The 24,299-nt window shown below is 38.5% G+C and overlaps 1 long non-coding RNA gene across 1 annotated transcript in view; it reads right to left on the reverse strand.

Annotated features, from left to right (window-relative positions):
- The window catches only part of LOC137643986 (uncharacterized), a 67,197-nt gene extending 49,616 nt beyond the window's left edge, over positions 1–17,581 (reverse strand). Inside the window, exon 1 of the long non-coding RNA XR_011045108.1 lies at positions 17,372–17,581. This is a non-coding gene — a long non-coding RNA (uncharacterized lncRNA). The remainder of the gene's footprint in view (positions 1–17,371) is intronic.
- Positions 17,582–24,299: the final 6,718 nt, after the last annotated feature.

Raw genomic sequence — 24,299 nt, forward strand, 5'->3', positions numbered from 1 at the left:
GTATAACCCAATTAGAATTCTAGATTCAATAGGTCTCCAGATGGTTTTCTAACAATATTTAAAATAAAAAATTTAGGTCGCTAAAAGACCTACTTGCCAATAATCTCGATAAATAAGTCTGGATTTCTCAAGATGTAAATCTAACATCAAACATACGTTATTAAACCATTTCTAGAATTCTTTGACAAAGAAAGCTTTTTGCTAAATTCAAGAGCTATACTGTAGGCTTACTCATAATTTCTAAAACCTCAATTTATTAAACACACGATTTGAATTTAAACTTGTAGAGTTCCTGAGCCCGAAACCATCAACATGGATAGACAATGCCTTTTGCCAAGTGGACAAATTGACATTCTAATCTCACCTAGTCATTTAGGGGCACTAACTGCAAAGGTCATAGTTTTTTCAAAACATACTGTACATCTCTTACTCGACTAGGACCGCTTTTCTCAGATGAAATACTTACAGCCGTTTCTGACAAGGGGAATTGAATAAGGATACTGTAACCTTCTCTTAAGGTGGGATCACACATTCACGTATCTTACTCTCGTTTGCTTCCACAAGAGAATTTTATGGTACTGTGGTTGGCAACCAACCACGTAAAACTTTAGGGTATGCTACGTAAAACAGAAGGGATTGGCACGCCTGGCATGTGGCGTCACATTGTTTCTGGTATACGATTGGATGCAAATCAGGGTCGGGGTTCAAGCCCGTACATGAGTGATGTACAGATTTGGCGAGTTTAACAGCCTGCTGATGGTAGCATGTAGGTCAAACTTATTCACCTTGTAGGTCAGACATAAACATGGTACAATTTTGGTGGGTAAAACTTTAATTGCTAAGTCCGACTGGGGACATCTGGCAACATCTCTGATCAATATCCTAGCGGAAAATATTAGAAACTTCGGACCAGGTGGTAATTAAAGGGCCGCAAGATTATTCAGTTCACTAGTTCAGTGACCCAGCATCTGTTTTTTCAGTGACCCAGCATCTGTTTTATTATATTGTATACTATTGTTATAAGCCTGGAATTAATGTATTTTCCCATAACGACTTGGTTTCTCTCTCTGTTATCTGTGATGCTGTATGCATTAATACACCAAAATGTTTAAGTAAATACACAATTTAAGTAATAATACCACATGAAATTAAACATCTCAAATATATTACAAAACTAGTCAATATTATATTAAGAGGTAATGAAATTTAAAATACCATAATAGAATAACATACAAATAAGTAAAAGAAGTGAATACATAATGAAAGTAATAACAAAAACTTTTGAAATGAACCTCTCAAGTATATTTCCGGAAATAGTCAATACAAAGGTGTTCATTCAAATTAGAACGAAAGTTAGGCCAAACACTAACATTTATAGTGTCTCCATTTCCTGTGTAATAAATGGCATTATTCTGTACAGATTGTCTTTCTTGGCATTCACGGCTGATGTTCCTTTTACCTTAGTTAATAATGAACAGATAGCACGTTTCTAAAAGAGGAAGAGGTCATCAAACGATCCTATGAAGCTACTGTATAATTCCATACCCCCCACCCTTTTTCATTCTTCCATAGATTGGGCTGAGTTTTTCTTCTGATGGTGGGACTCAAAAACCCCTAGGCCCAAATTGTTTTTCCAAACCTCAATGGGAAATCTTTTCTTGATCTGCATCGGCATTTAATGACATCACATGTAGGCACGAAGCAATTAAGTTCTTTGACAGAACAATAAAAAAAGCCTAAAGTCTTTTACAGTAAAGACAGGTTATACAGTGGCTCAATCATTTTCCTCTACCTCAGTATAGGCATTTAATGGGTTGACACATGCATGCAAGGAGATTAAGTTGTTTGACAGATAATCAGAAAACAAAATAATTACCAGTAAAGATGGATTATACCTGTCCTTTTTCTCTACTTCAAGTTCATTTTACAAAAAAAGAGAGAGAGAGAGAGAGAGAGAGAGAGAGAGAGAGAGAGAGAGAGAGAGAGAGAGAGAGAGAGAGAGAGAGAGAGAGAGAGAGAGAGAGAGAGAGAGAGAGAGAGAGAGAGAGAGAATTTAATTTTTTGGAAGATTGTTTTGGTTATATTTAAACAATAAAGAAATATCCGACAGAAAATTATTTTGCCAAAATTTACAATAATCATTAAAGCTTATAGATCAATGTGAACAAGATATTTTAAAAGGGAATTAGAAAATGATTTTCCTCCAGTATAACAACTATACACAGCACATAGGCTTTTTTAAATAATTTCTAATGGAGATAAGACAACAAGGTAAATACTCTTAACGATTGACAGAAATAAACTAACCCCTATTCACCCATTGAATAGCAACCAAAGCTGCCAGCTTTCCTCACCCCAAAAGCTAGAGCAATTTAATCTCTGTCCATGACCAGACCTAACACATTCAGCCCTTGGACTCATCAAAATAGATTTTTTAAAGTAATCTGTATTTTTCCTAGCTATATAAATTTGAATCCTTTATGTAGGAAGTATGTTTTCAGCGCAAAACTGGACAGCCGCCGATTCGTTTCACGAGTAATTAAGCGGCATGTGGGAGAGAGGGTGAGGAGCCCTGCCTCCTTACCTATCAAAGTCTCTTCACTTGTGATCTCTTAGCACAGGAATGAGAAGGCAGGCTGAGGAGGGAAGTATAATCTAATGGACTCAGGTCTGTATATCTAGGAAAACTTCAATTTAATTTAAACATTTGTGATTTGCTCATATGAAAATACAAACCATCATCCTTTAGGTAGGGAGCTTACCTTTTCGGTAGGCGAGAGGTCCCCCTAGAACCAAATTAGTAGGCTCTTTATCTTTCCTGTAAATGTCAATCCACCTTGTCCTATACATGAGAGAAGGAGATGACTCCAGTAACTTCCTATCTATCTATCATTGAGATGAATAGGATGATAGGGCTTGGCCTGTCCCAGAAGATTGGTACATGGTCAAAGCAAGGATCCCTTTCCCCAAAATGGGAACACAGTCCAGAATAATAAACCTGGCATATGATGACCAAAGGGTTGGCATATATATTCCATCATCCTCTCCTTGTCTAGGCAGGATGGGGGAAAATTTCTTTAGGTTTAAAGAATGGAGCTAGGAAGTGTAGTTCACCAGCACCAAGACAGATCCAGCGAGTAACACTTCAACCACTTCTTTCCAAAGATAAGGGCCAGTCACTGCCTCTATTCCAACCTTACATTTACAGTATATGTTACCAGGTAGTAGGTTGACCTGGGCATCAGCCACCCGTTGAAATACTACCGCTAGTTACTGCGTCCTTTGACTGACCAGACAGTACTGTATTGGATCCCCCTCTCTGGTTATGACTCATTTTCCTTTCCTACACATACACCAAATAGTCTGGCCTATTCTTTCCACATTCTTCTCTGTCCTCATACACCTGATAACACTCAGATTACTAAACAATTCTTCTTTGCTCAAGGGGTTAACCCCTGTACTGTATTTTTTGTGGTTACTTCCCTCTCGGTAAGGACAGAAGAGACACCTATAGCTATGGTAAGCAGCCAACGTTCTCTAGTCTTGGGGTAGAGTTTTCTTCTTGAGGGTACACTTGGTCACACTATTCTATCTTATTTCTCTTCCTCTTGCTTTAAGTTTACAGTTTTTTCATGAAAGATTTAGTTGAATGTTACTCATAAAATATGTTATTTTAATTGCTTATGACTTCTCTTGTCTTCTATTAATTTCCTTATTTACTTTCCTTACTGGGCTGTTTTCCCTGTTGGATCCCTTGGACTTATAGCATCCTTTTTCCAACTAGGGTTGTAGCTTAGCTAATAATAACAATAAGAGCAATATTATTAATAGACAAGATGCTTATCTTCGCATACGGAATCAGAGCTACCTATAACACTCGTTGAGCAGCCACCACAAGACCAAGAGTAAAGGCATTAAGGGGGCTTGTGCACACTCTTATAGAATAAAGGCCATGAAGATGGTCTGGTGTTTACACACCCCAACCTTCAAGCTCCAGCCAATTGCAAGATTTCAGTCATAGCTGGATCCTAGACCCTATCAACAGTCAAGGTGTATGCATTACGGATAAACTTCATTAGTCTGAAAGGGATCAGGCACTAGACATCTATTTCTTGTTTCTGCCCGTGCTAAGGTAGTCGCTAACAATTAGTTTGAGGTGTAGGGTCTTATTTAGATAGCACTGCAGAGCCCTCATGGGGAAAAAGCCCTCTTTCTCTATGTGTGCTCCATGTAGAGATGGGATGGAGAAGGAATTGAACCTGGGGTTGTGCCTCAGCAGGATCCAAGTTTGGCAATGTGCCCTGGCACTAGACTAGGGAGCTCCTACACCTCTTAAGAGTGGAAGACTGAAGCAGAGCACCTACATCACTCTGCCTAATCTCTTCACCGATTATAAGGCAGCAGAGGCAGGGTCGGACGAGGTACTGAGAATAGCAAGACTGTTAGAAGTAACACCTATAAGAACGAGAGGTCTATCCTTCCGGTGAAAGACCATACTTAAGTACGAGTTGTAGCCTTGACAGCCAACCTCCTCCCAGCCAGGAAGAAGAGGCATTCCACGATCTGGTCTAAAGATGATCTGACTCAAAATGAATCCTCTTTATATCCATCATAGAGAATGGACCACTTCCCTGGAGAGTGATTTCCTAGGGAGTTACTTCATGATCTCAACAAGGCATATAGACAGTCTAGGAGCCAACCAAATCAACCTGTTTCTCAGCGTAATACAAAAAGGTAGATTAGCTGAAGGACCTAGATGTAGGAACCACTCTGACCCTAAAGCCTCTAAAAGGTTTATAGACTGTTCATAGATGGCAGAGGTAATAGACAATGACAATGCCCTAGGACTTGGGAGGGTCAGGCAATTATTCAACAGGTAGACCGATTCAACAGGTAGACCTATAGGCCCTCCCAAAACCCTTATCCTTAGCTCACAAGGATGGAGAGGTTATACACACTACAAAAAACTATTGAGCTAAAGTGTGTTTCAAACCTCAGTCCAGCAGATTGCCAGGCAGGTGCATTTCCAACAGGCTAACAGTCCATTCCTCTTGCCCAGAATGTGACTAGTTGAAAACCTCCTGCCATGGAATGCCATCCCAAAATACATCATCTTTGTCAGTTGTAGAAGCTAGACGCAACCAAAAAATGGTGGTGATGTCGCTACAACCCACAGTGCTTCCTCGACGTTCTTGGAAGGTTTGCAGGATTATAAAGATTGTTAGTCCCAGGACATCACAGGGAGGCTTCTTCATCTGAACACACCACTGAGACAACCCAGGTGTTCAGGTGTGTGCCCCTCTCCTTCTTTGATGCATCTTAGGGCAATTGCATATCAGGAGGTGCAGAGTCAATTGGAATTCCCCTATGAGGGTTCCTCATTAGCCAACAGGCAAGATCAACCTAAACCTTCCGTCTAACCAGCATGAGGAGGAGTAGCGTACTTGGATACTAACAAGCGATTCTTAAAACAGTACTTGAAAAGATCTCTGGCAAAGGCGTTTGCTTGAGGCCTGAGCTTCTCCAGTGAGCTACAGTGGCAGAGTAGATTCTGCTAATGCCGTAGTAGTTTTGTACGCCAGAACAGACGCACTATCGAGGCTTGGTGATGTGATTGTCAAACTCGGCTTGGGTAAGAGATTCAAGTTTTCCTCAATTATCACAATCCACAGATCATGGCAAAAGCAGAAAGTCGAAATCTATCCTGTCACTACAGAAGCACATTGGAGGCCAGGATCACCCACAGTCTTACTTATCCCTTGAAGTGGTTGCCAAGTTAGTAGCCAGGTGAAAATCTGATTGATTGATTGATTGATTTAAAGTTTTCAGGCATCCTGACATCTAAGGTCATTGATGCCGATATCATTTATTTTATATAAAAATTAATATATTCAATTAAAATCATAAAAGTTCAATGTCATTATAGAAGTTAACTAGTTTTCAGAAGATCTGCTTCTGAAATAAATCTAAAAATGCTGCTCGTACAGTAGGACACATCTTGTCCAAGAATCTTGGCAAGGATGAACCTGCCATCCTCACCTTGAGCCTAAAACAGATATTTATTTCTTAATTTATTATAATTAAGGCATTCGGTCAACAAATGCCTCACTGTTAATGGTACTAAACAGTCGTCACAGTACGGTTGGTGTTGGCCCTTCAGAAGAAACTCATGTGTCAACCGAGTGTGACCAATACGGAGACAACAAAGAGTCGTCTCCCATTTTCAGGGCATTATGTTATACCTCCAAGGAGATATGACATTTGTTACTTCTCTCATTTTATTGCCATTTGGACTATCCCAGTGCTGTTGCCATTTATTACAAAACAATTTCTTGATGTTAGGTAGGAAATCATTACAGGGAATGGAATACCCTCTTGGTAGAAACTCGGATGCAGCATTCTTCGCCAGTAAATCTGCCTTCTCATTCCCAGACAGCTACATGTGATGGAACCCAACAAAATCGAACCATTATACCTCTCCGACCAATAATAAAAAGCCATTCTAAAATCTTTAAAACTAGAGGGTTACTAGAATTAAAAACTTTTAAAGCTTGAAGTACACTCCTTGCATCACTAAAAATGGTAGATTACCCTCCTCCTCCAACAATATTTTATCAATAGCGGTTAGTATGCCATACAGTTCGGCAGTAAATATGGAAGCTGTTAGAGGAAATGCACCTCTACAATTAAAACCATTACTATGTACTCAAAATCCAACACCAGCATCAGATTTGGAGCCATCAGTATATATAAAAGTCAATCCTCCTATGTTCTGCAACATGTTCCATAAAAAGAGACCTGGATTCTAAGTCTGTCATATTCTTCTTAACTCAAATAAAGTATTTAAAAAAAGATACCTCTGGTAATTTCCATGGAGGCGTTGATGATATTTTAAATGGAAGCACCTTAATTCTATTCATATCAAGACTGTTTAATAATTGTTTCACCCGAAAGCCACAAGGTTGAAAAGATTTTGGATGCAACTTAAAGTATGTTGAGTGCCTTACAAGGCTTGCAGTCTAAAAGGCTAAAGAATTAGGGAGTCTTTGCAATATAACCAATACTGAATAATAGAAGACATTCGGTAAAGGACTAGAGGTAACTCTCCAGCATCAACAAGAAGACTTGGGATAGGTGAGGTTCTAAACGCTCCTGTGGACAATCTAATACCAGCATGATGTATTAAATCTAATATCTTTAACGGGCTTGGGGTGGCTGAGGAGTATATTTCACATCCATAACTAATTTTGGAAAAAATCAAGGCCCCCATGATGTATGGGACAATACTTTTAAAAGATTCAGAGCCTCAAGACATTTAGCTTTTAATGCTTTCAAGTGAGAAACCCATTTAAGCATACAATCAAATATCAAACCTAAAAATTTAGCTTCACTTACACATGGGATATGTTGACCTTTAATGTATACATCCAGGTCTGGATGTACACCCTGAATACGACAGAAATGGACAATACTAGTTTTACTTGTCGAGAACTTGAATCCATTCATATCGGCCCACTGGATAATTTTGTTAATGGAGAGTTGTATTTTTCTCTCAACCATTGGCATTCTAGCTCCAGCAAATGATATGGAGAGATCATCCACAAATAATGTTGAGAGAAGATCCCAAGGAATGACTGAGGATATCCCATTAATTGCTAATGCAAACATGGTTACACTCAGCACACTACCCTGAAGAACTCCCTCTTCCTGCCATTTACTCTCTGGTAAGTTTCCCCCACTCTCACTTGAAAAACTCTATGTGAAATAAATGACAGAAAAAATAGTGGTAGCTCTCCTCTTAATCCAATTTCATGAATTGTTTTAAGTATACCATACCTGCATGTGGTATCATATGCTTTTTCAAGGTAAAAAAAAAAAAAAAAAAAAAAAAAAAAAAAAAAAAAAAAAAAAAAAAAAAAAAAAGACTGTCACATGGTGCTGTTTGGAAGCAAAGGCTTCACAAATAGAGGACTCAAGTTGTAACAACACATCAGTCGTTGAGTGCATTTTTCTGAATCCACATTGAATGGGTGATAAAATACCCTTATTTTCAAGGTACCACATCAGTCATACATTGACCATCTTCTCCATGATTTTACATAAACAAAATGTCAATGTAATTGGCCTATAATTTGCAGCCAAAAACTTGTCCTTACCAGGTTTTAAAAAGGCTAAAATAATGGCTAGTTGCCAAATACTTGGATAACTATGATCATACCACATTCTATTAATAATGCTTAAAATAAATAACTTTGTATTAAAAGGTACATGTTTAATCATTGCATATGGAATTCCATTGGGTCCAGGGGCTGTATCGTTACACGTAGCAAGTGCAGAATCAAATTATCTTTCAGTAAAAGGAGAATTGTATGACTTCCTTTCTTGTTGTGAAATTTAAACTTTTCTTTTCTTCAATGCTCCTATATTGGTGACCAGGAGCGGCTTCACACTTGCAGGATACATTTGAAAAATGGTCAGCCAGGGCATTGCTAACTTCGGTTGCTCAAGTCATATACTGACCATTTACCCTTAACATTGGTGGTGGGTTTAGGGTAAATTTGCCTGCTATCTTTTTCACTTTCCTCCACACAGATAATGTTGGTGTTCTACTGTTAATGGAGGAAACAAACGACACTCAAGACTGGCGCCTAGCTTCTTTCATGGCACGATAGAACTGTGCTCTACATTTCTTGTATGACTAAATTCTCCTCGGTACGGTGCCTGCGCAATCGAGTTAACAGACTTTCTTGTGGCTCTGTGCAGGGCAGTTAGTTCTGATGACCACCAGGGGACTGGTCGTCATTTGAATATCCCTATTGTTTTGGGAATGGAATTGACTCCTGCTGTGTGAAGAGTTCCATTAAGTACGTCTATGGCATCATCAACACTTTCAAACTGTTCTGCATTTCCTTAAATTTCACTTAGATCCCGAAATCTATCCCAGTCCACCTTATCTAGATTCCATCGTTGTGATCTCTGTAAACGTGTGCATGATTATTAGTATGCCAATCATCTAATGTTCTCCAATTAAAATGGAGAAGACAGTTAGAGCTTGCAACTGATATGTTAATGCAGGACAAGGTATCTGTCTGAACTTGAAAGTGTGTGGGCTCTCCTGTATTAAGGAGTCCTACATCTGCATTCTCCACAACTGATGATATAATATTACCCCCAGCGTTTGCCAAAACATCACCCATAAAGGATGTCTACTATTAAGATCTCCTAGTAAGAGAAAGGGTTGTGGGAGTTGTTTAATCACCTCTACTATATTATCATACGAGATGTTATAATTTGCTGGTAAGTAAAGAGAACAGATTGTGTATTTTCTCCCTAAATCAATCTGTACAACAACTGCCTGCAGAGGGGTACAGATAGTCAAAGATATTTGGGGAACACACTCTCGAGAACAAGGAGTATTGGCATCGAGCTTGCTTTCCCGTAGACATACAGTTATAGGGGTGTGCTCACATATGAGGAGCTTAAGTTCTTCCTATTTCTCCCTCAAACCCTGGCAATTCCATTGCAGAATAGAGGAAAAAACTATGGTTTATTTTTTGGAAGATAACCTTGGATGAAATCTCCCCATTGGGAATATTTGATCTAACAATATTTCCCGGTGGTATCTTTACAGAGGATTTTGATATATTGGGTTTTGTGCTCGTCTTTTTCTTTGTGTCCTTTTGATCCAATTGTTAAGAAGGATGGTGAAGCTCAACTTGAATTTCTGATTTATTCAATTTACCTTCCAGTTGATCAGAAACATCAGCAGACAAGACATCATATTTATTTGATGTCATGGCTTTGTTTCTTATGGTAGGAGGTGAAAGAGATGGAGGTCTCTGTCTTTTTCAATTAAAAGGTTGTGACCTGTCAGGTTTGTGCAACTTCCCCACTCCAGGTTCACCAGGTAAATTGGTTTCAAGTTGAATCTCCATCAGATCAGGCAAGGTCACTGCCTGAGAGAGGTTTGTACTATAGTTTAGAATAGGAGTAGATGGTTTTTTAATATCTTTCAGATCTTTAAGTATCTGTTTTGGTTTTTCTACAGTTTCTGGATATAAATTTTCAATGGGACTATCAACCTCTTTAACTACTTTCATATGTTTCTTCATGTTAGAAGTGGGGATATAATTTTCGTCTGTGTGCTTTGGCAAGGTTTTCTTCAGAACCATTGAAAAAGGTTGCCCTGATCTTATCTGCTTTTCAAGAGCTCTTTTACGAGCCTCTTTAAAAGTAACCCTTTCCGTGGTCCTAATGGCCTGAATTTCTTTTTCAAAAAATAAACTTAATGCAGCTTTTAGATATAGCTGTGTGTGCTTCCCCACAATGTATGCAATTTGGATTTTCTATGCATACTTCATGACTATTTTTTTCCACAGTTGGCACAAACAGCTGGCTTATTATTTGTTTTTTTTTTCCCTTGAATTTCTGGCTTAAATGGCCATACATTTGGCAATGATAACATTGCAATGGTGAAGGGATATATGGTTTCACCTTCAAAGATAGCCAGCCAGCTTTAATAACATTTGGTAATCTGCATTGATCAAATGTTATAATCAAAGTAGCAAGAGGAATATGTTGTTCTCCAACTCTCTTTCTCATTCTGACTACTTTTACTACTCCTTGACTTTTCAGTTCATCCTCAATTTCTTTTTCCTCTATGTCCAGTAATTCTGGAGCATATATCACACCTCTACTCTGGTTGAAAGTGGCGTGCAAAACGCATTTGACACTATGACCATCCAATATTGTAAGTGTTTTTAATCTTTCACCTTGTATTAGGAATAGTATCTCTATCAAGAGACTTCGATTTCCCTGGGGTAAAATTTTTGGCTGCCCTCCACAAAGTAACTATTTCCCTGTTAGCTTTAAAAACATTTACACGCTCATTTCTTCTATTTTCAAATTCTAAAATGAAAATTTTTTCATAATTCACTACTTCATAGTGACCAGGTAATACTTCTACTTTTCTATATCTTTCTATACTGTCATATTTTCCCACTCTCTCTCTCTTCTTCTCTAGTGTTTTCTTTTCCTTCTTTACATAACGTGAATAAGGTTCCAATGTTACAATACTAGGACCAGAGTTGGAGCTGTCTGTACCGAGGTTCATGTTTGTATTTTCCAGGTCGTCAACAGAGGGGTTTGTTTTTTAAAAGAATGTCAGTCCTCCTATTCCATGTGGCCCAACACGAGAACAGGCTTCAGCGGGGACCACGCCTCTCTTTAGGTGGGCGTACACTGGTCAATGGGGGAAGTCAGCCCCTCCCACCGGCGACTCCAATGCCTTGCCTCACCCATTACCCACAAATACGGGTGACTTACAACCGATCACTGGAGCCCGACTCTTAACCCTTTTACCCCCAGGCTATTTGGAACTTTCCAACCCTTAGCCCACGGGCGTTTTATTTTCAAGCACATTTTGCCATATATATTTTTTAAATTGCTCTAACAGCCTTAACTTTCATCATAGAGAGGTCAGATTGGTCTCATTCCTTTGGAAAATGCCTGAAGTTTCTCATAAAGTTATCAAAATTATGCAAAAAAAAATGTAAATAGCAGTTTTTTGCAAGGACGTACCAGTACATCCATGGGGGTAAAGGGATGAGTTTTGTGAAACGTACCAGTACGTCCATTGGGGATAGAAGGGTTAACAGACTTGGTCTGCACCCAATGGGGTCTGCCAGAGGGTGACGGCGTCTAAATTGGCACAGGTTGAGATGGAATGCCGTCCCACACTGTGCCAAATTCAAAACAGCAGCCAAAGTATAATCAAACAAGCCAAAGTCGTCAACAAGTTCAAGCCCAAAAGGAAGAGATGGGAGAATAAAAGAAGAAACCAAAAGGAAAAGAGAAAGTGCTGATTGATTTAGTTGGTGAAAATCTGAATGGATACCCAAGGAGCAGTACCCAGTTTATAGCCAAGAGACCTGAACTGGTTTATCGAACTGTACCGTGAGTAGGGAGGTACTACTCATGGACTAATGCACGTGTACTAAAAGTTCAAGGTTTTCAGATCCACTGAAACCAGGAAGTCTTCCTCTGATGGAATTCTCCAAACGACCCACTCAAACGTCAATCCCACCTGTCTGTACGGCCAGGGTTCTCAGGGATGTTGGTAGAAGAGACGACACTCTTGTAGGCTAAAGAGAGAAGGGGGAGGAGAAAGGGCTGAAAAGGGTAAGTACCAGTGCCGAAAGGCTTACGCTACTTAAGGCTCAACCTTAGGCTTCTGCTGGTTTGCCAAAGACACAACAAGCAAACTGGGGGTAGCCAAGGATCTGAGCCAAGCCCCAGTGGTTCAGAGGTTTGACCTGTGCATCAGCCCTAGGGGACTGAAACACTGGGTCGTGAGCTGTCCATCCCTCGTGACAGGGGTGGTGACGAAAGGAGCCCTTTCCTATGACTACGGCTGACAGGACTACCTCAGCTTTTTCACCTTAGAAGTTAACCGAGTCAGAAGCCAAAGAAAAGAAATTGAAGGAGGAAGAGCATGCAGGTTTCTCCTCCTCCAACCTTTTGTGCTCTGCAAGCAGACAAGTCAAAATCTGAGAAACACAGAATATGACAATCCCTCAAGAGCAGAAACCACAAGTGTTGCTCCAACAGTAATCACAACACTGGAGAACACTGTCTTGGGGAGAGAGGTCACACTAACAGGAGAGCAAATCCCCAGACCCCTGGCACAAGGGTTGGGGGTGAAGCACATTGGAAGGTAGGGGCCATGAGTGATTAGATCAGGGAGATGTTCTGTATGGGGGATAAACCACACAACCTAGCACTGGGGCCATGTCTTTTCAAACCTGAGGCTTGTAAGGAGGGGGAACCATTGCAGACATCATCGAGAACACCAACACTGAGGATACACTGACGCACCCTTTACCACTGGTGTCAATAAGGAGACACTGGCATTGGGGAGCCTATCTAAAAGACCTAAGGAGCTGAAAACCTTCCTTAGGTCACTCTCGTTGTCAGTAGCAGTACAAACAGTGAACAGCCTCCAACCTCCGATGTGGTACGCCGAACACAGGAGGAACCCCACACTCCACCAACACCTGAAAGGCCGCTGAAGTAGGTCCAGGGGATTACTGCTCCTACCGCACACTCCCCTTCCCCTGGCTTATTCTGCAATAGCAGATGCCCAATGAGCAGAAGGAAGAAGCAAAGCTCTCTTCCTACCCCTCAAAGGAGGCCACAACCTACACTCGGCACCTAAGGATATTTGCAAACAATCAGGCACCTGGCAAGAGCACAGAGTGAGTGTGTTGTGGATTTGCAGCCAGTTAAAAAAGTGTTCAGACTAATTGGGTGTTGTCTAGTTAAGTTCTCGACTATTAGGTAAAATTCGAACAAGTGTTAAATGAGGCTAAACCTTCAAGAATACAGTAGAGTTCCAAAATGTGAGCGTTCAAATTGTGCGATTCCTCTTTTATGGGGTTACTAGTTCTCAAAAATAAATTTTCAGTATCTGTGAAGTTGTTCAAAGATTACAAGTTACATGCCACCATATGTATCAAATCTATTCTCTTTTCAAGTATTGGTAGGTCTAGGTATGGTGACTGATAAATAAATGGAACCAAATCATATTTACTTTACATTTTATTTGCATGATTTCATAGCCTATTTGATGAAAAATTCCATAATGAAATCAACTTTTACTTATGCGGGTCCAATGACAAAATGTCAACATCAAGTTGTGGTTATGTTCTCAGCAACCTTTATCTTTCTCTAACCTTTTGATAATTTCAATGGTAGAGTTAATGATGGTAGTAATAACATTTAGATTACCATAATATTGATTTTCCATTAAAAATTCATCATGAATCACTTTCTCCAATCTTGCACCATCTTCTCTATCACTTCAAATGTTATAAAGGTAGGATACTTGCTGGATAACTTTCAACCTAAAACTAGTCTAGTACTTTCTTCTTTTTTTGCTGGTGGTTCTATAACTGATGTGGGTACAAGCTGATACAAAATCAAACCAACTTATAACTTTAGTTAGAAAAAGTATTTTGGAAATGGAATGTACAATTATCCTTTGTAACAATTTAGAATTATTGTAAATTATCACAGTGTCTTTAGTAGTAGTTTGTTATTGTTGATTAAACACAAACAAGATGGTTTTCCTGTTTTGCAACATGTGTAGGAATCTTTAGGGATCATCGTCATCATCATCTCATACGCCTATTGATGTAAAGGGCCTCGGATAGATTTCACCAGTCATCTCTATCATGAGCTTTTAAATCAATGCTTTTCCCTTCACCATCATCTACTTCATAGTCCTTACCCATGTTGGCCTGGGTCTTCCAACTCTTATAGTGCCTTGTGGAGCCCAGTTGTGTATAACTCCCGATCTTGACCGTGAGCGCAGACATGTGCAAAAGTTGTGTAAAGACTCTCCCTCGGAAGGGGGAATCTTACACTTGGAGGCAAACCTCCGGGCAGCACTCTGTTTCCTTATAACGAGTTCTTTCTCAAAGGAAGGTTCACAAAGTACAAAAGCCAAGGCTTAATTCTGAGTTGTCCCCGAAGGGATTTCCCTAACGGAAATCCTGCCGGAGTAATCCCCCAAAGGGGAAACAGAACAGGAGTTCAAGAAGAAGAACGTTGAGTTCACGGTAACCTACGATCTCGTGATCGTAAAGATCTCTGTGGCAATCAATGATCATCACAAAAGACGTTCTAATGCAGGGATGTCCAACCTGCGGCCCACTCAGTGTTTGGATGCAGCCCACTATCGACTCTCATTAAAAAAAAAAAAAAAAGGTTTTTAGCAAATTTATCATGTAGTGAGCTAGAGTCTTCATGCAATTTAATTAATTACTTCATGTTTATTGAATAAAATAACAAAAACAATTTAAAAAACAACATGATTAAGATGAAATTTACAACTGAGCATGCATACCAAGTTTATAATATTGTCAGTTGCTTGGTTCTGTGATGAGGCTTAGCTAGAGCATGAAAACATTAAAATTGCAGAAAGAAATAGGTTGACTGACAGACATTTAGCAACCATTCTTAGAATTAAGAATACATCCTTCGATACAAATATTGAAAACATTATGGCTGGAAGACAAAGTCAAAAGTCCCATCAAATTAACAATGGTTAATCAAATTTAATGGGTTATTTTCTATGTATAGCTACATATAAACATTACCATATTTACAATGTTATAATAAAGTGTATTCACTTGGGTTTGTTTTATATAAATTTTTCATTAAATTCTGGAAGATAAAGTCAAAAGTCTCATTGAACGAATATTGGTTAATTAAATTTAATGGGGTTTTTTCTATGTATAGCTGCATATAAGCATTATGATATTTACAGTGTTGTAATAAAGTGTATTCACATGGTTTTGTATTATATTATTTTTCATTAAAATGTATTTAGATATTCTGGGGTTTTGCGGCCCAGTTAAATATTTAAGTTTGCAATGTGGCCCATTAAATTGAAAGGTTGGACATCCCTGCTCTAATGGGTGTCTAACATCAGATTATCGCGAACAACCACCTGACCGACCAAGAAGATGAGGCGATAAGTCTCGCGCCCCTGCGATCGTTGAACAGAATAAATTCTGAACTCATCATTGGATTGCCACGAATGACATCCTGACCGTCAGCGCAGAGGAATCCTCCGATAACTCGCAAAACGAACATCGACATCTGAAACCGCCACAGTACCCAGTAATGGAGCATTGTGTAGAAACACAAGTCATATCTGTAAAGAAAAGAATGAGTGTAAAGCAATAGTGGTAAATGGCTAAGCCTTGAAAGGAGAGAGAGGAGACTTCCACTCTCTACCAGCCAAAAGTAAAAAGTGACAAGGTTCACTGAATTGTGAGTAGATAATAGGTGGCTGGGTAGCCCCCAGCCAACCCCCTACCTACCCACTGTAGTGGTTAGGTGGGGTTGCCACCTCCCACTTAAAATCTAAAAGCTGCCTTCCAGATGCCGCTAGAAGTAATATCTAATAAATAGAGGAATGTTTGTTAATATGGGAATAATTAATAAACCAGGCAAGCGAACATCAGGGGAGGTTCATAGAAATACATGTACAGTATATGTAAAAAGTAAAAAGGTTAAAGGATTTACAGAAAGGAAGCCAGCGCAAAACATGTCCCTTTATAAAATGACAGGATGCTTAAATGCTGAGGAATAAAACTAGTTTACCCATAAAACAATGTTGACATAACTACCAGCCAATGGTAGTAAAATGGCAAGTATTGTAAAGTTGCAATAATCCTGACATTACCAGACATCTAACAGTGGGAAAGCTGGGGTCATGCAAGCCAACAGTGTACAATCTCTAGTTAGTGAACTAAGACAATGCAGTGAATTCACATAAAAAATATAATTGAAAGCCGTGAATTTGCAAAAATTGGAAAAAAAATACTTTCATTTCAATCTGGTCTTCAGCTGCTGATTCTCATCTTAATTTGTTGGACAGAAACTTACGGTCTATTAAATTTCTTATTCCTAATCTTTGGCACCGTCGTTCAATTAGTTCATTATGCATGTTGCATAAGATTTTTCATAACTCTGACCATCCTTTACATTCAGATTTCCCTAGACAATTCTATCCTGTTCGTAATACTAGGCAGGCAGTTAATTCTAATAGCCAGGCCTTCTCCATCATGAGGCATAATACTACACAGTATTCTAGAAGTTTTATTCCAGCTGTTACCAAGTTGTGGAATGATCTTCCTAATCGGGTAGTTGAATCAGTAGATCTTCAAAAGTTTAAAGTTGGAGCAAATGTTTTTATGTTGACCAGGCTGACAGGAGTCTTTTTATACCTTATATATGATATATCTGTTTTTGACGTTGTTAATAGTTTATATAGGACATATCTGTTTTGACGTTGTTACTGTTTTTAGAATGATTTATTGTTAATTACTTCTCATCAATTATTTATTTCCTTATTACCTTTCCTCACGGGGCTATTTTTCCCTATTGAAGCCCTTGGGCTTATAGCATCTTTCTTTTCCAACAAGGGTTGTAACTTGGCTAGTAATAATAATAATAACTGCACATATGTTTAAAAAGAAACTAAATGCAATAACGAGTGTGACAAGGGTTATGCAAATACAGTAGTTTGAGAGATTATGACCACAGTTGAGGGTGGTCACTCGTCTACAGAATGTTTTATCGATCATTATGTAAGGGGATTTCCAGATCAATGACTAACAGTTATTCTAATCTTGGTTTTCCTGTGATGTAAGACAAATAGTAACCATTATATACATATAATTTGCAACTTTTCTCTACCGGCTGAATATCTAACAAATTATCCCAAATTACATTAAAATAAAGACAGTACTAAAGGTATCAAATAAAATTCATAAGAAGACAATTTTATCAGTCTTGCCTGGTTTCTGCTGTTCCATTTCTATGTCAGCATCTTGCTCTGCCTCTTCCTGAATGACTTTCCTTTCTCCACCATCTTCAGATGAATTTTTTTTCTTTGCTTTTTCTTTTTCTACTTCCTTTGCTTCCTTTTCAGCTTTTGCTTTTGCCTCTGCAGCTTCACGGTCTTTTTTGGCCTTGACAATTTTACCTTTGTTAACTAAATACTTGATCTGTAAAAAAGAAACAAACCCTTTTTAAACAATCAATAATAAAAAGTAAAATAAAACTAATAACCATAGGTAACATAGTACACTCTTCACAAAGATAATCTGAAATCAGATGAAAATAATAGTTTCAAAATGTCAAAAACACCAACAACTAAACACTAAATTCTCTTTATGTTAAAAAACAACCTTGAAACAGAAACAAAAACCTATTTTTATAAAAATAACCCTCTTCAAACAAATATATAATTACAGACAAAGGAACAAAGTCATTAAAAATAGGCTGATAATAAAAAGATAAAATATTTCCGATACTGGTTGACAAATAGAATTTTGATATAATTTTTTTTTCTATACTCACCTTATAATCATATTACTTCTCTAGAAGCTTGGTTTATTGACATTTACCCAAAAAATAAAAAAAAATCCCATTTTCTTTCCTTGCAATATAGACATACCTCTGGTAAAGTACAGTAATGAGACACACTAGCAGCTAATGGTAAGAATGGAAGAGTTAGGCCCTGTAACAAAAGTTTTGAAGTCAAACTATTCCTTGTCCACTTGACATAAGTCAGATGGGCATGTATATGAACATCAAGCGAGTATGAAATAAAATATTTCATTATTAATATTCCGTTTATTTCTAGGAACCTTCCTGATGTTCATGTTGCTGACTCTCACATACTGATGGAAGTGGGACACCAGTGAAGGTAAAAGATAGGTAAATTATAAAAAAAAAAAGTATAAAATAATTAAACTTCTAGACTCAACTGGTCTAGATTCCTGGTAACAAACCATCTTCTTTGAAGTACAGGACTCCTGTTTGTTTTTCTAAAGATATTTGAGAAATATAAAAAATGGGAAAAAAATATAAACTAATTGAATTACCAAAGTTAAAAGACCTCATTACTATCAGCCATTAAAGGACCTAAAGTTTAGCAACCTCGATAAGAAAAACAGAATTCTTGAAGATTATGTTCAGTGAACTTGATATGCATTGAGCTGCCTCTAGAACTCTTCCACAAAAGATTTCTCCAAAAATTAAGAGATGTAGGTGTACTCCTAATACCCTGCCCAAAACCTTAATCTTCAGGGCTTTTATTAGTTTTAGATTCAATTTTTTTTTTTTTACTTTCTGTGACTAAAATTTTAACAAGAATAGATATGCATTTTTAGACAGGCCAATTGGGAGATCTAATCTCCTATAGTATATTAACGTCCACAGTTGTCCAAAAAATACTGAACAGCTCTTACTGGACAAAGAAATTTTTTTTGATGAATTTCTTACATCCAATTCTAAAAATGGGTAGTGTAAAAATTGCAGCAAACTTCCTGTCTTAAAATAATATTTAATCAGTAGTATGGAAAGTAAGACAAAAATATCATACTCCCAAGGTTTAAATGCAGTTCATGAATAGCAGAGGTAAGGGACAGTGACACTGCCCTAGCAAGCAGACCAATGCCATGGAAACTGACCATATATGCATATGATCAGTGCCCAAGCCCATTCTCCAGCCAAACTAGGACCAGGGAGAGCCAGGCAATGGCTGCTAATGACTCGGCAGGTAGACCTATAAACTCTCCCAAAGGTCCCGGGGGTCCTTAGCTCACAAGGATGGCGAGGTTGCAGAAGCTAAAGAAACTAATGAGTTTGAGTGAGACTTGCACCTCAGTCTAGTGATCAACAGGAAGATGTTTAAAAATAGGCCATAAAAACCATACCTTACAAGATAGTGTTTACAGTTTACTATGAATATAGCTGAAGGCAATGCTGTGAAAACTATAAGTTAATGTATTTTCAACAGTTCAAAAATCGAGCCTTTTAAATAGACATCCCTTGCTTTTCATGGATTCACTTTTGTGTTGAGTTGTTCTGGGTAACAACATATAAAATTTTACGGTGATCCTTGAATTTAACCTTTTTATCATTTTTTTTTAAATTCAGCATTTTAATTTTAACAATAACATTTTCTGCCTCAAATTAAAACGCAATAAAAATATAACTACATCAACGCATGTAAAAAATATCACAAAGAAAGCATGGTGGAACAAGAGCATTATGGAAAATACCCTAGGCCTGTGTGTGTGTTAGTGAGCGGAGTTTCTTAGATGAGATTGTACACCACACACTATTGGCTAACAGATGAGTCGACCAATCAGGACATAGTAAGCTGTATCCTGGATGCTGATTGGACCATGAAGTGCAGCATCACCCAAGAGAATGATGCCAGGTCCAGGCTATATCTCCACCTGTCGCATTCCACTTTACATTTTGCGAGCTGCATGTATACAAGTGTTACTTTGTACTGGTGTGTTTTGTGATACTTTCATTAAACATTTTTACACTACTAACTCTCAATAAAACTCAACGATGATGCCTAAATGTTCTGCAGCAGGTAATGCTTCTAAGTAAGAGGCTAAGGATTGACTTACCATTCAAGAAAAGGTGAAATGCCTTGATATGTTTATAAAAAACACGTCCAACACAGGTGTTGCCTGCCATAGCAACATCAACAAATCTTCAATTCGCTACATAAAGAAAAAAGCAGGCCACAAAAATGGGGAAAATGAGTCTGAGCAAGACAACAAAGAGGGCAATGATTACCCATAATCAGGCAATAGGATGGAAAATGCTTTGGCTTTATGGATCATCAAATGCAGGAGGAAGCATATATTTCTCTAGACACTAACACAATGCATCTAGGCAAGGAACCTCAACAACCAGGAACATCCACGGCTTCCCCAAATAATAAGAAAACCAAGTTCACTGCCAGCAAGGGCTGGTTGGAGAAATTCAGCAAACATTATGGGTTAAAGAATGTCTTTTTGCATGGGGAAACTACTTCAGTGAACATAGTTCCCGCTGAGGAATACTGAGGAATATGTCGACAATCAGTTTCAATGACTGATCTAGGAAGGCGGATATCGTGAGGAGCAAGTTTTCAATATGGATGAGACTGGGTTGTTTTGGAAGAGAATGTCGTTTCAAACATTTTTGTTCCAGGAGAAAGCTAAAGCCCCTGGGCTCAAGGCGTTCAAAGACCATGTTACCTTCATGGTGTCTTTCTGTTCAAGCCAGGCCTCATTTAAAAGTCCAGGAACCCAAGAGCATTTAAGAACAAGAACAATAATCTGCTGCTGGTGTATTGGATGCACAAACCTAATGCCTGGGTCAGTAAATTCCTGACATCCAACTGGTTGCACTGGTGTCTCCTCCTACAAGTCAAATTTATTTTTCAAAGAAGAGCATTGAATTTAAGGTTATGGATAATGCTGGAAGCCACGCAATTGATCACTATAACGGCGTGAATGTACAGTTCTTGCTGGCAAATACCACATCATTAATTCAGCCTATGGATCAAGGTATTATCTGAGCATTCAAGGCCCTCTACTCACACAATTCCATGGATCACCTCATCACAGCCAGGGATACTTTTTGCTTAAATACTGGTAGAACTATACAATTGAGAAGGACACCACTCCAAGGAGACTGAAATTGCAGAGAAAAACCCTTAGGATTTAGACTATGTTAGACAAGAGAGGACAGCCTTGAGAAAGCAACATTGATACATGTAACAGAGGAACCGTGCATATCATTAGAGAAATGTGTGTTACTGTATGGATAGCCTAGATGGGAGTACAGGCCAGGGCCCCAGCCACACGTCAAGATACTACCACTAGAGAGTTCATGGGTCCTTTGACTGACCCGACAGTACTATATTGGGTTCCTCTCTCTGGTTACGGCTCATTTTGACTTTACCTACACATGCACAGAATAGTCTGGAATATTTTTACTACATTCTCCTCTGTCCTCATAGACCTGACAACACAGAGATTGCCAAACAATTCTTCCTCATTCCAGGGGTTAATTGTTCAGAGACTACTTTCCTCTTGGTAAAGGTAGACAGGCCTCTTTGGCTATGGTAAGCAGCTCTTCTAGGAGCAGGACACTCCAAAATCAAACCATTGTTCTTTAGCCTTGGGTAATGCCATAGCCTCTGTACCATGGTCTTCCACTTTCTTGGGGTAGAGTTATCTTGCTAAAGGGCATACTCGGGCACACTACACTATCTTATTTCGCTTAATCTTGTTATTTTGAAGTTTTTATAGTTGATATATGAAAGATTTATTTCAATGTTATTGTTCTTAAACTTCTCTAGTAGTTTATTTCCTATCCTCAATGGGCTATTTTCCCTGTTGGAGCCCTTGGGCTTGGAGCATCCTGCTTTTCCAATTAGGGTTGTAGCTTAGCAAGTAATAATAATAATAATAATAATAATAATAATAATAATAGTATCGTGTCTGCTGGGCGGTATATCATAGCAATTCATGTTTGCCAACGATTATACGAGTATATGCAGATGAGCAGCTTAGAGGAGTAACGAGAACTTTGGATGTGGAGGCAATGGCCCCCTAAATCTCAATGAAGTCACTGGCAGCAGGGTGATGGATTGAGTTTAAGGAGATAGACAAGATGTCCCTGTGGCTTCTACTTTCAATGCCTGGCGGATAATCTTACTGGAATCAGCATGGACCAGCAGGGGTCACTTGCCTTACTTTGAAAGGCACTGTGCATCACAAGGAACTGGCTATCCTTTGAAGAATTTAGCCAATGAATACTCTATGGATCTAGTTAGTCTATGGAAAGAGAAAATGAGAGAATGGCCACCAGTCCCGGGCGTAGCGGGTTGCTAAGAATCTCCCAGTTTATAAATACTAAAGGAAAATTGAAAATTGGTGATTGGAATGTTTTAGCTATGAATCAGATTGCGAAGTTACAGCAAGTGGAGAATGAATTTATGAAATATAGTTTGGATATCTTGGCCCCAAGTGAATCTTGTAAGGGTTTTGGTACATAAATATTAGACCAAGGCAAAATACTCAGGAAGAACAGATGGAGTTGGAAGAAAAGAGGTATGAACGATAATGACACCAAGAGCAGAAAACGGATTTTGAGCGAAGCGAAAAATCTATTTTTGGGTGAGATAGCCATGTCGTCCTGATGGGAGGTTCCTATAAGTAGCTTCCCAAGAGATATTTGACAACAGTGATATTCCCAGAGAATTTACCTTTAGACTCCAGAATTCTAACTCCTGGCGCGAATATCCTTAAAATTTCTCTTAAGGATATCGCATAAATCAGGGGACGTATATCTTGATACGACACATAGCAATCTTCCCCCCGAATAGCGTTTTCGCTTCGAGGGGGAAGACTGGCGAAACTGAAGGGGAGCCGATATTAAGGTTACCCTTCCTCTCTTACTACTTCGAGTATCCAGATGGCGCTGTACGTCGCCGCCATGTTTATTCCTTGTAGCGTTGAGCAAGGTGCTACAGATATAGTAGTTTTGGGAGGGATCCTGCCAAGACCTTTTCTATAAAAAGGAGGGTGGGTCCATCAGGACGACATGGCTATCTCACCCAAAAATAGATTCGTTTTTGGGCTCAGGCCATGTCGTCCTGATGGAAGGTTACCAGAGAAGTATTTAGAAAGTACTGTATCTGTGGATTTTCCTAATATTAACCTCAGGACAGTTATTCCTTGGTCATCCAGACCATAGAGACATATGACGTTACTGTTATACGTCATTACTGCTAATCTTAAACCATGTTAGTGCTTCCTGCCCTCTGCAGGGAAGAGTCATACCCGACATAGGAAGGAAAGAAGTCTCAAGGTTTGCATATAACATATGAACAAACATAGCATTAAGAGCATACAGGTCTCGATGTATGCGTTACCAGATAAAGTTTGTACTCGTATAAGAACAAAGGTATTAGCTATACATCTTGTTTGTATTAACATATGCACTTTATTAAAGGAAAATAATACTTTGACATATTTTTATTGAAAATCAATTTTAGAGCGAAATAAGACGCAAATACACATCAAGTATTTATTGGTAATAAATAACAAGCAAAATCAACATACAGTGAACCCTCGCTACTTCGCGGATCGACAATCGCGGATTCACCACTTCGCGGGGTTTTCCCATAACCCATACATATATATACATATCGCGGATTTTCCGGAAAATTCAAAAATACCGCGAAATCTGAAGACAACCAAATACGATATTTTGTTACCTGTAATTCCATTAATACTGTAATTAGTAATATCTGTTTTTACTGATTGTTCATTGCATTACATATGATATATAATTCAGCACAGAAAGAAATAAAACACGAAAAGAGAATGTGATCATACGATAATTCAGTACTGTATACAGTACGTAGTAAAATTAAATCGAACATGAAACGCAAATCAGATGCAGTCATACCATATTAGAATGGTGTGTACTGTAATGGATGTGCTTCTTTTCCATGAATCTTTTGTATGTATACGTACGTAGTACTGCATCCAATAATATTCTTTGTTGCAAAAATCACATTTCGAATAAGCGTACGAGAGAGAGAGAGAGAGAGAGAGAGAGAGAGAGAGAGAGAGAGAGAGAGAGAGAGAGAGAGGCGTAAAATAGCGTACGTAAAGCTGTATTATTATTATTGTTATTATTATTATTATTGTTGTTGTTGTTAATAAAATTATTATTGGTATTATTATTATCATTATTATTATTATTATTACTGTACAGTATTATTATCATTATCTATTATTATTACGGTATTTACTTAATCTACGTACGTTCGGTATGCGCGGGGCATCTTCTATGAGTAGGTAACCAACGCATCATAGTACTGTAAGACAGGTTGTGATTGGTTCAAGCGC

Source organism: Palaemon carinicauda, chromosome 7 (genome assembly GCF_036898095.1).
Source record: "Palaemon carinicauda isolate YSFRI2023 chromosome 7, ASM3689809v2, whole genome shotgun sequence".
NCBI lineage: Eukaryota > Metazoa > Arthropoda > Malacostraca > Decapoda > Palaemonidae > Palaemon > Palaemon carinicauda.